The 17753-nt window shown below is 45.0% G+C and overlaps 1 protein-coding gene across 4 annotated transcripts in view; it reads right to left on the bottom strand.

The window, feature by feature from the left end:
- ELMO1 (engulfment and cell motility 1) overlaps positions 1-17753 on the bottom strand; it is a 1282006-nt gene that overhangs the window by 1139409 nt on the left and 124844 nt on the right. The window lies entirely within an intron of this gene.

Below are 17753 nucleotides of genomic sequence, written 5' to 3'. Positions count from 1 at the left end.
AGTACTGCAGCCCTGTGCCTGTTGTCTACGTGAATTACGGAAATAATACGCTGCCGCCAGTCTTTAAAGAAGAGGTGGCTGCGTGCCACATCACAGCCTGTTCTGATGAGGCCCACAAAAACTAAGCACCCCCCCCCCCCCCCACCCTCCGCAAACCAACCCACAAATGCAGACACTGCACTGTTCTAAACAATCAGATAGATACTTGGCTCGCATACATAAATTCTGTCTTAAGTACAATGCCACTTTCCTGTGCTCACCTAAAATCTCCCCCCCCCCCCACCCCACCACCCCAATGGAAGCCCACGCAGAATGCACCTTTTGCAGTTCCACTGTTTTGACTCTACGTCCCAACTTTCATTGGCTCCGTGCTGGCACAAACTTGATAAGAAAAGCTAAATGAAAGTAAATTCTATTTTTTGTATATCTTGATATACAGGCCTTGAGTTACTATTATGGAGTGTCATATGATGTAAAAGAACTGCAGTAGAAATAAAAGGAACAGATCCTCATCATGAGGTAAACACGGAGCAAAGCAATAGTGTCGCTGCAACAAGCAGCTACACAACAAAAACTGTACTGGATGACACATCTGGAGCGATGGAAGGAACCCCACTTTGTCAGATTAATGGCTTGCTCTGAAAGTAGCTACATCCTGGATTTGCAATTCCCTACTCCGAGGGCCTGTATTTTAGGCCCAGGAAGAAGGGGTGATGCAGCACCCCTAAAATAACCAGACTGGAGTACATACAGTGAGTGAGCAATAAAGGTGCCTTTACATTTTATTTTCATCTAGCCACATTTGCTGTAGGTTCAAAGACAGAGGTCAAATGTCAAAGTAGGCTTTCAGACAAATTGCTGCTTATTCTTTTAACATGGAAATTGTAGTTCACTTTTCTTTCTCTGACTGCAAAGTTCTAGGGTTTTGGAAAGTCAACTATCTGCCAAACTTGCTGCAGGGAGTGTAAACGGAAAGGCTGTGGAACGTCAACCTTTTCTTCCTCAACAAAATGTAAATAAATGCATGTAAAATAACTGCACTAATGTTTCAAAACGTATAGCAGTTAGGAAAGCACAAATCATATTTTCAGTAATTCTGAAGTGTGATGGCAACAAAGATTCCATTAAGCTTAAAATAAATGAAGACACTTTACTGAGAGATTTGCACTTAGTAAATATTTATAGAAAACCTATTTCAACACATTATTGCTTGTGAACTATAGAAGTTTCAGTAAAACTGCTTGTCAGGCAAACTTTGTGGCTAGTTCAATGGAACATATGCTGTCTGTAAAAGACCGTGTGCAACCACACCCTCCTTTAGTGATGCATTTGTGACAGTGTGCGTCAAAATGCACCACCACCTGCATGCCACCCTCCTGCTGAACAGTCCATAACTAGTGACGTCAGAGACCTAAATCTGATTGAGAAGGTAGGGTCTTTTTGCTCTGCCCCGAACTTGTGTTCTAGGCTGCCTGAAGCGCAGAGCCTAAGAGTGGAGCCGCAGCAGGCACGCTCATGGTAGGATGAGACGGGGAGCCACAGCAACGAAGTCATAGAACAAACATCGCTCTACCCCATTAGGTATAGAAGCAGAGATCAGTAGGGGGAAAAGTACAATGCTTGGAGCAACTACCAAAGCCTGGAGTGGCTCTACTGTGCAGTGGTGTAAAGCCTCAATGTCAGGGCTTGGATGCTTTATTAACAATGGGAAAGTGTTGGCAGAGTTTGCACAGTGAGAGAGCTTGGAAGGGCTCTGCCACTAGCTCGCTGATGCACCAGAAACCCTGGAAGGTAAAGTTAACACACACAACACCTAATGTGCTCCACCACAAATGATGGGAGCACATGCGTGAGAGGACTTTTTCCAGCCAGAACAACAATACCTCCACAATGGCACCCTACTCTCTGGAGGTCTGGCAAACCATCGTACAGTTGCCTTCTTGTATCTCTCCGATGAAAAAAGACCTGGCGCGACTGACCAAACCATTAATACCTGCCACAAATGACAGTGCCACCAACCTGGCATTCATCCTTTTACCAGAATGTTTTACATCTGTCTTACCCACAACTCCAGACTGCCACCCCAAACAGTGTCACATGCATGACTCCAACATCTATAGCCCATGACTGCACTCCCAAGGGGTGAAAACCCAAAATTGGTCCTAGGATGTTTGTTTCTGGTGCAGCGAGGACCTGGCCTGGCAGTTTGGGCTGGACTGTCCCTTCGGGGTGCAGGGTCAGGATTGATTTGCATATGGCTGGGTCCAAATTGCCAAACTGGAATGGAGTAGGGAGCAAAAAAAAAAAAAGGATTTTGGACCAGATCTCTGTACTGGGGGTGAATGTTTGACATTGTTCAGCATTCTGTCCATCATTTTTTCTTTATGCCTTCATAATAAAAACCTCTGTGATGGACCAATCATCTTAGTAGTCACTGCAGAAAATATGACAGATTACACTCATTTACATATTGTACAGCCATTATTAATAACTATTTTGCAGAACCCATAACTTCCATATAGCACTTCATAATTTTAATGTAGTTTAAGAAATTAAGGCCAATTAGAAAAGCGTTAAGCCTATTAAGACATAATTTGGCCAGCTCTATACTGAATTTCCAATGATTCAGTTTGGGAAATACCTAGGAATCGGAGAAAATGTTGGTTCCAACTATCTCCAAAGTTTCCTGGGGAGGTAGAAGCTTTTCCCATGCAACCACTTGCCTTTGGAATCAAATGCCAGATCATTTAGGGATTACCCCTAAACACCTGGCTTTTAAGAAGTCACTCAAAACCTTGCTGTTTATTTCTGCCTTTTAATATCACCACTAGTTACTGTCCTTTAACTCCAGGAAGTGCCAAGGCGACTTTGGCATACGTTGCGGTTCATAAATGAAATCAAATGAGTATGCTAGTTTTTTCTGAATTCTAAGGATAAAGCATCTATTTAATATCGTGCAAGAAAGAACAAAGGGGCACAGTTCTGAAACAAACATTGTCATAGCCAAAAGGCCTTGCCTTTGAGACCTTATAAATGTTTAGCTCGAGCTATTGGCTTTGCCAATGTTTTAAGCTATGTTGTAGAGCACTGCGACTGCTGTGCAGCATGTTGAAAACTTATAATAAAAAAGCGTCAAGCATTTTTGTCACCTTATACATACCCAACATAAAAAAGGTCTTCTTGTTTTTTGCCCTTGCAATGCTGGTAACTTCTTCCTGCCTGTTCTAATGCTTGCTTGTTACTGTTTTTTAGGTCTCGCCTGCGAACGCAGCGCGAAGCGCTGCTGTCCGCAGCGAGATCTATTGTTGCTGACTTGCTTCGGAAGTGGGACAAGAGATGGGCACGCGCAAGGCTTTTGGCAGATTTGAGCCTGTGTACGCGCACGTGAACACGCACGTACAACAGACACGCGACGTGCACATCTCCGGTCCCACTTCCGAGGCAAGTCAGCAACTTTGTGCCATCATACTCACTGTTGCCATTGATCCTTTGAACATTTGCGCTGCAGATCTGGACGATGCTGTTAAAATCCCGGGACGGGAAGCGCTGCGGGCCCAAGTGCCCGTACATGGCGGTAGTGCGTCTGCTTTTTCTCGCTGCTGTGAAGGCTTCCCAAGTGCTACCTCCTTCGATCCAATAGGGCGATCTGACGTGCCCCGGTACTGCTCCCAAGCCCTCTCCACTGCTCCGGCCTGCACCCTAGAGTTAGGTCCACTATAGTCGGGTCTCTGAACCTGCCCCAGCTATCAGCTGCATACCCAAACACCCATAGCACGCATGCGCCACACGCTGAGCAAGGCACGCCTTACGCCGGGCGCACTCGATACTTACGAGCTACGTCACAAGGGCTTGTTGTATGCAGTGAGGGAATGCATCGCAGCCTACTGAATCGCCACGCAGCTATTCGCGCCTTTGGTCTGAGGATACGCCAGCGGTTCTGAGACTGACATTTTCCTCCTACAAGCCACCTGGGTAGATGTACTTTGGCCTGGGAGCCCCACTCTTGCTTTATAATCATGGTGCCTGGTGCGTGTAAATTTAAGCCGCATGGAAGCTGCACTTAGTGTTGTAGCACGGTGCCCACTTAATCTAATATACAGGGCACCGCGCGCGCTATATGTTCGACCATGGCATCGCTCATTTAATGTTCCTTTTGTCCTGTCACTGCTCGTCTTGCCATCCGCTTCTGTTGCTTTAATGCAGGCACTACTTCTCCTTGTTTCCGTTGCCGTGCTTCATTTTCTTAGCTGTGTGCGGCATGTCTGCTTCATGGTGTTTGCGTTTGATTTTATTTTCCCATAGTGGCGATGCCCTCCCCTCCCGTACTCCGTCCCCGCCTCTGCAGCACACACTATGCTGCGTCTCCTCTGGTTGCATTCAGTGCTCCTGCAACTGCCCCAGCCCGGCCTTCACCACTTTTACTCTCACAGGGGTAAAGGTGTGTGTTTATTTAAATAGGGCTTGTGTTTTCAGCGGTCAAGGATCGGCTGAAAACAAAAGCACTTTTAGCTTGTGTTTTCAGCCGATCCTCGCCCCTACTCTAGCCCCTCTCTCCCAGTTTACTTTGTTTTAAGCAACCAAGCCGATCATAGTCCTTACTTTACTCCTGCCGCTATGTGGTAATTACAGAAAAAGTGGCAAAAGCATTCTGTTTCTATTTCAGCTGCAGTGCTTTTACAACCCAAAACAGGGTCGTTAGAACCCCATTGCTGACGGTACCTAAAAGTTTTTTACCTTCAGTTCCTTGTTCTCCTTGAAAATAGAACTCCACACAAATATTGATAGTCGTTTCGATTTTTTTTTTGTTGTAAAAGTCGCATTAATCAATGATGGAGAAAGAGCCTATTTTCTGCACCGTCTGTTTTATACCTTTCAAATTTAAACATGGTGTAAAAACGAAAATAATAAACCTTAATTCCTATACCGTCCTTATCTGCGTTTAAACATACCAACCCTCACCCTCTGGCCTTACAGACCACACTCTCTTAGACTTCATGTAGACCTGAGTGACTTTTTAAAAAAAATCATTGGGAAGCAGAAGCGGGTCAATAAGCAAGTCTGCAAACATCTGCTTTTCAGATTTTGATTGCCATGGATAGAAAAAAGGGCACTGTTTATAGCTGCCAGCTTTATCACTCTCTCAGCGTCAATGCCATCCATGCTTTTCTCGTGCTTGCCCATTTGTTCTGTGTTTATCTCAGATCCCTCTTTACTCAATTGATCTTGAATTTGAAGAGCTGTGTTTGTTTGTGTGTTGATATCCTTCTGCATAACCTTAAAGGCTGAGATGCCAGTGGACACACTACACAATCACAACACCCATGTACCTTGACTACCTCTCCTTTCCCTGGGTGATCCGTCTGAGTGGTGCTGGGACAAACCATTTCTGCTCGTCCCTACAGCAGCACATCCTTCTCTGATCTATTTTGTCTAGCTGCAGACACTGACAAAGCACCAAAAACAACAAACAACCTTAACAACATTTACCAAAACTGTTCACCTCCTTGTGTCACCAATTTGTCCCCCAAATATATGCTCTTTAGTTGGGATGTCACATATTTGTTTTTTTTTGGCCAAAAGATGAGTGCGACGGCTTGCTGCTTTTTGAGCCGTCTGCAGTTTTTGGACCGGTTATATGGCAAGATTGCAAATGACGCTTGACTTAAGCAAAGCGGGAGCTAACTAGTGCTCCTGAAACTACTGCATCCTTCACTTAGGAAATGTAGGGTTAGGGCTCTTTTGTGCAGATTCAGTGGGCTTTTTTTAAGTGCGTATCTGATATATTTACCCTGCACACATCCACTTAATTCCAAAACACATAATTACACTCCACAAAAAAATTCATCTTCACAACATGCTACATAATACCACTACAAATCATGACACATAATTCCACACATTACACAATTCAATGCCACACAATTCTGCATAACACAACATAACACTCCACATAATAGCACTCAGCGCCACATTTTCACGCTACACATAATTACACTCTACTCAATACAACATAAATACACCCCACATAAATGCACTCTATGCCACATACAAGCAATCCACATAAATGCAGTCCACACCATAACACATAATTTCAATAAGCATATTTTCGCTCAATGCCACACAGTTCCACACCATACAATTCAAATAGACACACTTCCAATACACACCACATAATTACACACCAAACCACATATTTCAAATACACAGCACAATTCCAATACACACCACATACCTCCAATACACACCACAGATGTACACATAATACCACAACTAACAATTCCAATACAACTCACATAATTCCACTCCACACCACTTACATTCACTACACTCCAAACCAAAACACATAGGTAAAAGACATTATCATTTACAATGCCAATAGCTCTAACTCTCACAAATGCGAGACCTATTGCATTGCAAATGCTTGTTTTTGCTGGGGGGGGGGGGGGGGGAAAGAGGGTGTGGTGGGGGTGGCATAAACAATGGGAGGGTGGAGGTAGAATTATAACTAGAGCAGCGGACGGACACTAGGGGACACTCAACAGATGCCCCAATCGGAGGGCAGACTGGGATGGTGCTAAGTGATGCTGAGGTGGTGCGGAGGTGGTGCAGAGTCAGTCGGAGGTGGTGCCGAGCCAGGCGGAGGTGGTGCCGAGCCAGGCGGAGGTGGTCAGGTGGTGCAGAGTCATGCAGAGTTGGTGCTGTGCCAACGTGATGCTGAAGTGGTGCTGAAATGCTGCTGAGGTGGGGCGGAGCTGGTGCGGATGTGGGGCTGCGCTGGTGCTGCACTGATGCAGAGGTGGTGCTGTTCTGATGCAGAGGTGGTGCTGTGCTGATGCCAAGGTGCTCAGGTGGTGCTGAACTGGTTCTCAGGTGTTGCTGAATGATGCTGTGCTGAGGTGATGTTGCGCTGATGCCGAGGTTGGGCTGCGCTGATGCAGAGGTTGGGCTGCGCTGATGCAGAGGTTGGGATGCGCTGATGCAGAGGTTGGGCTGCGCTGATGCAGAGGTGGTGTTGAGGTGGAGTTGTGCTGGTGCTGAGGCAGGGCTGCAGTAGTAGTGGTGCACTCATGTGGAGCTGGTGCTGTGCTGATGTTGAGTTGGTGCTGTGCACGTGCTGCCCTGATGCTATGGTGGTGCTGTTCTGATGCTGAGCTGGTGCTGCACTTGTGGTGGTGCACTGATAAGGAGGGGGTGTTGTGGTGATGCCGAGGGGGTGCGGAGTGCTGCCGACAGGGTGCGGAGTGATGCCGACAGGGTGCGGAGTGATGCCGACAGGGTGCGGAGTGATGCCGAGGTGCTACTGAGTGATGCCGATGTGGTACTGGGCTGAAGAGATGCACTGATGCGGAGGTGGTGCTGCACCGATGCTGAAGTGGTGCTGGATTGCTGCTGAGCTGGTGCTGGATTGCTGCTGAGGTGGTGCCGTGCTGATGCGGAGGTGGTGCTGTGCTGATGCGGAGGTGGTGCTGTGCTGATGCGGAGGTGGTGCTGTGCTGATGCGGAGGTGGTGCTGTGCTGATGCGGAGGTGGTGCTGTGCTGATGCGGAGGTGGTGCTGTGCTGATGTGGGATGGTGCTGAGATGGTGCTGCACTCATGCTGAGGTGGTGTTGCACTCATGCTGAGGTGGTGGTGTGTTTGTGCAGAGTTGGGGGATCAGGTGGTGCTGAGTAATACGGAGGTGCTGCTGAGTGATGCTGACATGGTGCTGACTGATGCTTTGGTAGTGCTCAGGTGGGGTTGAGTCATGCTGAGGTGGTGGTGCTGTGCTGAGTTGGTGCTCAGGTGGTGCTGAGTGATAGTGAGTTGTTGCAGTGCTGAGGTGATCCTGTGCCGATGCTGAGGTGGTGCTGCGCTAATGCTGAAGTGGTGCAGAGTTGCTGCTGATGTGGTGCTGCGCTCGTGCTGTGGTGGGGCTCCGCTGGTGGTGATGCACTGATGCTGAGGAGATGTTGCACTGGTGCTGAGTCATTCTAAGGTGAAAGTGCTGCGCTGGTGCTCAGGTGGTGCTGAGTGATAGTGAGTTGATGCAGTGCTAAGGTGATGCTGTGCTGATGTGGTGCTGCACTGGTGCTGAGGTGATGCTGCACTGGTGCTGAGTTACTGCTGAGGTGCAGCACCACTGGTGCTGAGGTAGTACTGCGCTGATGCTGTGGTATGGCTGCACTGGTGCTAAGTTTATTACTGTGCTGGTGCACTGATGCAGAGGTGGTGCTGTGCTGATGCTGCGGTGGTGATGCTTCAGTGATACGGAGTTGGGGCTACACTGGTGGTGGTACACTAATGTGGAGGCGGTGCTGATGCTGAAATGGTGCTGTGCTGATGTCGGGGTGATGCTGTGCTGGAATACTGGTGCGGAGGTGGTGCTGCACTGATGCGGAGATGGTGGTGTGCTGAGGTGGTGCGGAGTGTGCAGCACTGGTGCTGCACTTGGACTTTGGTGGTGCTCAGGTGATGCTGTGCTGGTGCTTGGTGGGGCTGAGTTGGTGCTGCGCTGATGCTGTGCTGTGGATGCACTGATGCAGAGTTTATTGCTGTGCTGGTGGTGGTGCACTGATGCAGAGGTGGTGCTTGCTGATGCTGTGGTGATGCCCTGGTGGTGTGGAGTGATGCTGAGATGTTGCACGGGTGATGAGGTGATTCTGAGTGATGCTGAGGTGGTGCTGAGTGATGCTTTGGTGGTGCTGCGCTGATACGGAGGTTGTGATGCTGCACTGATGCTGAGGTAGTGCTACGCTGGCAGTAAGGTGGTGCTGCACTGGTGCAGAGTTGGTGTTGGTCTTGAGGTGGAGCTGCGCTGCGGCGGAGGTGGTGCTGAGGTGGAGCTGTGCTGGTGCTGTGGTGGTGTTACACTGTCTACTTGCAGGTTACATTGTTAAGTAACCTCCCATTACATGCTGTTTGGACCGCAAGAGGAGGCATCCTTGCATATTGGTTTTATTTCATCAACAATTGAACCCTAAAAGAAAGCATCAAAAGTTGAAAGCGTGCAACTTAAAGTTGCTTCAATTTCATAAAACAGAGCAATAACAGCATATTTACCTCTTCAATTGTATCCAAAAAATTATGCTATCAAAAGCACAATGTAAATAGGTTGATCCTACTGTTGCCCGTCTCCCTAAATGACTCTTCCATTAAGTATCATTTAAGGTTTTGACATTTGAGCAAATGAAATCAAAAATGTTATAGGATAAAAAACAGCCTCTGACTGAAAAAGCGATTGTGAAACAAGATAAGGACATGATTTGCAGCCCTCTGGTGAGTGCATTCAGAAAGCCAAAACAAGTCCAGGAAAAAGAAAAAGTAATGCGCCACTACGAACATATGACCGATATTGAAATGACCCATTTAACAAGCTCAGTCTCCAGGAAATGGCCAAAACAGTAAAAGGAGGGACAAATGTAAACTATTCACCAACAAAAACAAAGGAATTTCAAAAGGCACATGAATGAATGAATCAAAATGGATGGGTGTGCTGAAAGCCCATACAGTAGATACAGCAAGTCTCCAGAGACTGCCCATTCACTGCCTAGGCGCGACCTAAAAACAAAAAAAAACTAAAAAAGAACAGAACCGAAGGCAGAGTGAGCTTTGCGTACCTTTCGCAAACATGAATACCGTCCCTTGGTCTCCATGCATATTTGTTTCCATTTATCTGGCACTTACTGCTGCATCCTTGCAGCTTAGTAGGTCTGTGAACCACAGATGGCATAACTACCTCAACTCAATCAGTCAACTTATCGACTCTGCGTGGATGAAAGGCCGAGGGGTCTATTTTATTTTGTAGGGTTTTTTTGCAAATGAATAGCCTGGTCCGAATAGGTTACTTCTAGAGGCCCCCTCCTTCAGCAAAACGGATTACCTTATGTGTTTTTACGATACGATTTATGCCAGGCTTTATTTTAACAAGCATTGGTAAATGCATTTCATTTCGCCTATGTGATCAATAATAAGCTGTTTTTTGTTGTAAGTTGCAGCTTGCGGAGTAGTTGTTCAATAGAGGTTACAGAAATTCTGTTAAAGTGTTATGACTGGTTTATGTTCAAAAAGGCAATACATTGTACTGTTACTAGTGGTATAGTGCTGATAGGTAATAGCAACATTTTGAAAAATGAAATGAAGAAGGGAAATAATAGAATTAATTGATATAATAGCAATATTACGTGTTTAGAGGAGTTCTAACAACTTTCGGGTGCAGCGCCACTGGACCTGTTGCACCATTAATATCATTACCATAGTGATAACAAGATAACTGCATTTGTGACTGCCTGTTTAGTAGTAAGATAAACCAATACTTGGTGTTTAGAAGAATTAGGACGTTTGGCCCCGGTGCCACTGCACTTGCTGAACCATTCAAGTCATGACCCTATTGCCTGTAAGCTAACTGCACTTGCGACTGCCTGTTTAGTACTAAAATATTACAATATTTGGTGTTTATAGGGGTTCCTAGAGCTTAGGGCCCAGTGCCACTCCACCTGCAGAACCACTGAAATTACGGCACTCGAGCCTGCTAGATAACTGCATTTGTAACTGCCTGTTTAGCAGTCAAATATAGCAATAGTAGGTGTTTAGTGGGGTAGCTAGAGCTTTTGGTCTTGGTGCTAGTGAACCTGCTGCACCATTCAAATCAAAACACTATTGCCTGCTAGATAACTGCACTTGTGACGGTCTTGTTTAGTAGTAAAATAGCAATAATCTTGGTTTAGTGGAGTCCCTAGAGCTCTTGGCCCCAGTGCCAATGCACCTGCTGCACCATTCAAATAATGATCCTGTTGCCTGCCACACAACTGCACTTGCCTGTTTAGTAGTAAAATCTAGCAATATTTGGTGTTTAGTGGAGTTAATTAAGACAACTTTTGGCCATGGTGCCACAAGACCTGCTGCACAATTTAAGTCAAGCCCCTTTCAACTGCAAGGTAACTGCAATTGTGACTGCCTGTATAGTAGTAAAATATAGCAATATTAGGCATTTAGAGGAGTTCTGACAACGTATGGCCTCGGTGCCACTGCACCGGCTGCACTATTCAAATCATGACCTTGTCGTCTGCAAGGTAACTGCACTTGTGACTGCCTGTTTAGTAGTAAAATATAGCAATTGTATGTGTTTAGTGGGGTGCCTAGAGCTTTTGGCCCTGGTGTCACTGCACCTGCTGCACGATTGACACTGTGACCCTGTTTTATGCACAGTAACTTAACTTGTGGCTACATGTTTAGTAGTTGCTCTTGTATATTACCTTTATGTTTAACGTGCAATGTTTATTGCAACATTTAGAATTTGATCATAATGACCAAATATATTAAATTGAAAGAAATCAATCTGATAATGCCCACAAAGTGCAAAGAAAGGTACTGAGCCATGCATAGGAAATGCCACAAATGTTCTGAGGTTAAAGCATCTGCTTTACACAACAAAGTAATATTACGCAATCATTCCAGCATACTGTGAGAAGCGGTCTGCCTCTTCCGTGGGAAGCGATCTTACCTCTATAGTGAATGGGGCATAAACTGTGTGAACAGCTTTAGTAGATGCGTGAAGCCAGGGAAAGTTAACAACAACAGAAAAGTTCAACACAATAGTGAATGGACACAGTAATTCAGCTACAGGAACCGATAAGAGCCCCTTTTTAAGATACATTAAATACAAGAGATTTCACAAGCAGAGCACAAGCGCTGGGCAGGCGAAACCTAAAAAGTGACCAAGAATGAATTTTGTTCAATAACGATATTCTGCTGCATGAGTTTAACTCCTAAATGCTGTCACTCCACTAAGCTTTTGAACTACATTTTCCCAAAACTCCCTTTCTGGCGTAAACAAAACACAGTAGTATCTCTCCCAACACTATCTGCAATTTGTATAACAAGCTATTGCACTTAAAGAATTACGGAAATAAATAACTTTTCTTATTAGAAAGAAAAGATGGGAATACATGTAGTCGAAATAGAATCGATGAAAATATGGCAGAATATCCTTACAACTCATTTGGGAGCAGATTTACGCTGCATGCAATACTGTAGTCTGTGATTCTGTTACTATTCTCCACAAAGATTATACAATGAGATCAAGTCACTTACACGGTTACCACTGGTCTCTATATTATGAGGTCATCCAAAATAAAGATTAACATGCACTCAATTACGAACATACTTGGGTAGTAGCCCATCTAAAAGGAAAACAGCAAACTACTGTTTTCCACAAATTGCTCGATTTATTGTGAAAATGCTTCTTCAAAGACTTTTGATATAAACAAGAGATTGTATATTGGTCAAAGGATCACTGTATCAGAAGCAGTGTATAAGTTGCAAACATTAATCAGTGTCCCAAGATAGGCATGAACCTCTCAGAGCGGTTTGGGAGGACATGGCTGATGTCAGCCAGTAAAGCCACTTTGAGTCCACGGAGGCATCACAGAAACTTGATCCGAGAGTGGTAGATTATATCATATGCAAATAGATGACTTACATCAGTTTTTTTTTTTTTTTTTAAAGAACAGGTCTTCACAGAGTGAAGCCTGGGGTAGTAGTGGGGAAAGGTGGTATTTTACTCCTAAAGCAGTTTTTGGCGGGGGTGGGGTGGGGTTGAGGCGCGGGGGGGGGGGGGGGTCGAGCCTAAAAATCTTTTTTTTCTAGTTTGTGGTGAAAGTTTAAATCTTTAGGTGAATTTTATCGGACAGCTCATCGCTGAGGCACTATAGCTTACCTTTTATACTAAGAGGCAATTGCGCCATGAACAAATTGGGTGTGGACTTTTTGAAGGACACACCCAATGTTAACAGTCCACATGAGGTAAACCTATCTAGAAATTCAGACTATTTGTTTCCTGTTGCTCAGGATATGTTTTGCACAATACTGCACCTAACATAGGACGTTATACCAGACTAACATACACATTCATTACACTAACACCAACATCTCTTTCGTCCCTTCCCTGTGAGGTTTTCATATCAAATTTTCCCTACCATTACAAGTGGGAATAAGATAAGCAAGCTGTTAGGTCCTTGATGTAACTGGTTAACTGCTGACTTCCCTTCTCCATTTATGCTTGTCTGCTGCGATCTTAGCTTGCATCTGCACTACCCTCTCATGCGGATGATTGACTTGTCTTCATTCCTCACCTTTGTTCCTTTAGGCTCACAGCTTTTACCCACGGTCTCCCATCTTATATGGACTTTATACATCTCCAAGATGCAACCTCGCTCTCTCTTCACCTACCCATTCTTTCTATCCATTTCAAGTTTGCTGGTGACAATCCACAAAGGCTGGTCTCTTCACACCTCCATATGGACTTACCTACACAGAATGCTGAGCTGCAACACTAGTCTATCCAGACTGGCAAAAAACATCTAGATGCACCAGCGCTCACTTGCACCTCTCCTTAGCTGCTGCAGAACACATACATAGTCAACATTCATAATGTGATGCACCCACCCACTGCAGGCCCTAAACAGAACACCCAAGGCCTTTCGTCATCTGCTTCATCGCCTGTGTCTCCAGTCACCTCTCAGTCTCTTATGTCACTAAATTATACTTTGGGAACTCCCCTCTAACCCTTTCTGCTGGGGCCCAGTCTTCTTCCACATGGCTGAATGTAATAACATTTACTTTTAAAATGCGGACTACATTAAAATCGAGTTGAAACAGTAATAATGCTGTATCCTTCATTATTTCCTATGACAGTTCCAAAAAATGCCAAATTTTAAAAGTCGTTTTTATTGAATTGATTCTTTAGTGATCTAACTGTACCTTAATAACCTTTTACTGCCACTTAACACTCCACACTTTCCAGAAAGCTTAAAACCCTGAACTACCCCATAATGTTACCCTTCTCTGAACTCTAAAAGCCCCTAACTACCTATTAACGCTAACAATCCCTGAACCCGATCAACCCCTTAATCCCTACCCTTCCCGGAGTACTAAAACCCCTTACTGCTCCCCAGCCGCCTTCCCACACCTCGCTGTAAATGCTCCCCTCTACTCTAACGGGTGAATGCCCCCTGGTGGACGCGGTTAGAGTTGAAGGAAAAAGAGCTTTACAGGGAGAAAAGGAAACTGAAACCAATCAAAACATCAGATCTTTCTCTTTTGGAAGTAATTACTGATGGAATAACGGAGGGGTGATTATTGGTGTTGTGGCGGCTCTTGGTGTTGAAAGTGCTTACTTTCCCTGGCGCCGGCCTTAGCACAGACCTGACATTATGTAATACAAACCGCATATTCGTGTTAGGAGATCATCTTAACCCCCAATCCAAGCCGGACAGACCTGGCACTGAAAAATCCCACTGTGCAAATTCCACGCACATCGCTTAGTCTGCCCGGTCAATTCCTTCTAATTACCTCTCCGAGTCGTTCTTGCAACTTATGTCCGATGCATTTCAGGATGTAATCGGAGGTGTCGTTTGGAACGCAAATAAGTTGGGTTTTCATGGCACCTTAACTGTTTTATAAGTTTCGTAACCATAGAAATACATGTCCACGGAATACTAATGGCCGAGTGGCTTAAATACGGAGCTCGCTGCCAATTCAAATATGACCCTGACCTTTCTGCAGCAGTTTAACTGGCTTAAAAGATCACATCCCTTACAAACAGATCTCGTCAGGCCTGGAGACCAGCTCCACGAAACAGGCGCACCGGTGCCCTCTGTTCCCGCTAGATAATAAATGGAATATTACTCTGTTCACCTGTTGACATGTTACAATTTACAAGTATGCTGCACGCACAGTTAGATGAATTATGTAGCGGTTTGGTTCAAATTTCTACGCAAGTGCACACCACTGAATGAATGACAATCGTATTTTTTGTGTGATTTGTTACAAAATAATTAATTGTTTTGGAAAATAATAAATGAAGCAAACTCGTTTCTTATCTTGGATTTTGCAGGCCTGTTCTTCAGCTTCCTTTAGGCTTTTTCAAAACAGAAAAAACACTTCATAGGCGAGGTGGGGATGGTCAGGTCAGTGTTGGCGCCCGAGTCATTACCATGGACACGGGCCAAACAAAGCAAAGCTGTACAGACACTTCATGGGCGTGAGGGGAAGGGGACAATCACAGCTATTGGAGGCCGGAAGAGCGGAGAACAGGCGATACAAAATAACACGACGCCTTAAGTAAACACAAAATGAATGGGGTGTAATTCGACAATGATGCTTTGTTTAAAGACATTATAAGCGCCTCTGCCTTTGGGACATGTCTAGGGGCGGTGTAGAATTCAGCAAACACATGCTCTCTGCGTTTTCGCGCACAGGGCAACAAAAAGGAATCGAGTGAATGCTTCGGTTGTCATTTCTATCTGATGAACGATCAGAAGGCACAGGCGAGTTCAAGGTCATACAGAATAATTCTTCATTGGTCAGCGAGTGGCACCCCAGAAGCTTCCTCCGGCTTGCTGATCTATATCACATCTTTGTGCCATCTTCAAGGTCACTTGAGGTCAAACTGCATGCATTCCTGCCACATTAGAGACGCTCCTCAGGGCACCCCCAAAACTCAACGCCTCTGCTGTTTTCTGTGCTTTCGCTCAAACACTTCTGCAGCTGCATAAACATATACTATGTGCTGGCTTATGCCGAGTAAAGCTGCACAGCACTGGAGCTCGAAACACAGCAAACGCACTGTGCACCGACATCGCTGCTAGCAGGAGAACAGAAACTGAAGCAAACACGTGGCCCCGGTCCATAAAGCTCTGTGTAGAAGGGCAAATGGAGGCAAACGGCTGGTGAAATAATTGCAAAAACACATATGTATAGATATATACGTATGTATGCACGCATTTACACGCACGGAGGTTATCGGTTGCTTTAGAATTATTTCATGTGTGCAGCAACGTTTTTTAACAACGAAAGTCTAGTTTTAAAAAGTGGAGCAAACGGATATAGCACTATTTTGAGTTATTAGGTGATAAAAAATAAACACCTTATTCTGTAAAAAAAAAGGCAAAAAGCTAAAGTGATGCAATACTAGTTAGTGCAAACAAAGGCTCCAGCATTTCAGAACTTTACAAAAGTCGATAAAAGCGGGCAACAAATGACTAATATCAGAAACATCATAGCAGTAGACCATTTCCTCCCTCTCCCTTTCCAACATGCAATATGACTGTCGCCTCGAGGTCGGTTTCAATAACAGCCTCATCTTTCCTACATATATCCCGTCACTCTAGGAAGCTTGTCGGGATGCTCCCAAGACTCCCAGACTCTTCACTAGAGAAACCTAGGTTGGAGAGCACAATCGAGATCGCTCTCCATTACTCAGAGAATTACCACACAGGATGTCTTCCGGGTGATCAGCGTTGGACATCACCAATATTCCAGGACCCTACAGCCATGGGGCCCAGATGTGGGTCCTGAAAGACCATATGATGATATATCCTCTGAGGCGTTCATGTACAAGGGTGCCATCATCCCTTCAGCCCTTTGGGAGTAAGAACTCACTAATTTATCCTATTCGGAGTACACTCATGCACACCTCTTCCAGGGCCAAGTTACAAGATCAAGGATGCGGGGGTTGTGGTCTTAAAAAGAGAACTAACGGGTATGTGTCAGTGGAGCCTAACCATATCACAAACCAAATCCAGAGCCTCCACCTTTAAACAAGAAAATTCAGGGGAAATAGCTTATTGACCCTGTCCTTACTTTTAATGGATTACACAGATATGTAAACAACCTTGCAGCATGTCCTCTACATCCTTAGCTCTGTTGACTTAACATCACATTCTGACCAGAGTATGAAATGTGTGATTAATTCCTCTATTTAGTCATCTCACTATAAACGTTGGTGAACTATTCTGAATGCTCATCAGTGGAGTACCTAAACTAATCCGATAGTCCTGCTATAGCCCAGAGTATGTAAGTCAAGTACACAAAGGTAAACTATAGTCCATGATTCCTGTGACACATGGATAATCCTGCCATGTTTAGCAAAGATTGTAGGTGTACATTTCTTCACTGTTCTCCAGTAAAATGCCATGGGCTGGATTGAAATATGGGGACAATGGGTGTCCCCGATATAAAGCCTGTCAATCAGACATTCCAGGACCCTAGGGATAAGGTTTACGGTTTTTGGTCCATAAAGAGACCAGATGCCGTTTTCTCGATCTGGCCTTTGAGGACAGGCATCAATATACAAGGGTGCCATCTTCCCTGAGACCAAGGAAGGGGGGGGACGGAGCTCTCTATTGCATGCTTCCAGAGTAGATCCATGCTTACCTCTCCCTTGTCAATCACTCATAGAATGTTTTATAGAATACAGTTGACGTGACAGACTTGTTACTACATGAGAAACTTGTTTTTCAATCTAAAATGTAGGGATACTCCTCACCCACCTGAAGATCAAGCCAACATAATCATGTGTCATTCATATTTAGTGGATACGATTGCTGGTGGTCTGGAGAGAACCGGCATAGTTATCAGGTCTGCAAACCTGGTCTGCTACTAGTTCTTTATCAGGGAACAAGGATCTCCATTCTATACTCCTCACCCCTGTCTTCCTAGTCCCCCCCACCCCATATCAAGTGCACCGTAGAGCATCATAAACACCATATCTTTCAGTATATTGTGCCCAAAGACTAGATGCACCTCTTCAGGAAGACAGCTGGTCAGATGAACCCTGTAGCAGTCTTTGCCAAAAAACAATCAGTGATACGCTGGCTCGTTCTCAGAGGACAGCAATGGTAAAACTATGAGCTATTCCTGGCAAGCAGAACTTTAAACTCACGTACACTGAGCAGAAGTAGGAAAAATCACTAGTAGCAGAAAAGTGGAATAT

This window comes from Triturus cristatus, chromosome 5_2 (genome assembly GCF_964204655.1).
Source record: "Triturus cristatus chromosome 5_2, aTriCri1.1, whole genome shotgun sequence".
Lineage (NCBI taxonomy): Eukaryota > Metazoa > Chordata > Amphibia > Caudata > Salamandridae > Triturus > Triturus cristatus.
Note: the sequence above shows the minus strand (reverse complement) of the source record. Positions and strands in the feature narration are given on the sequence as shown.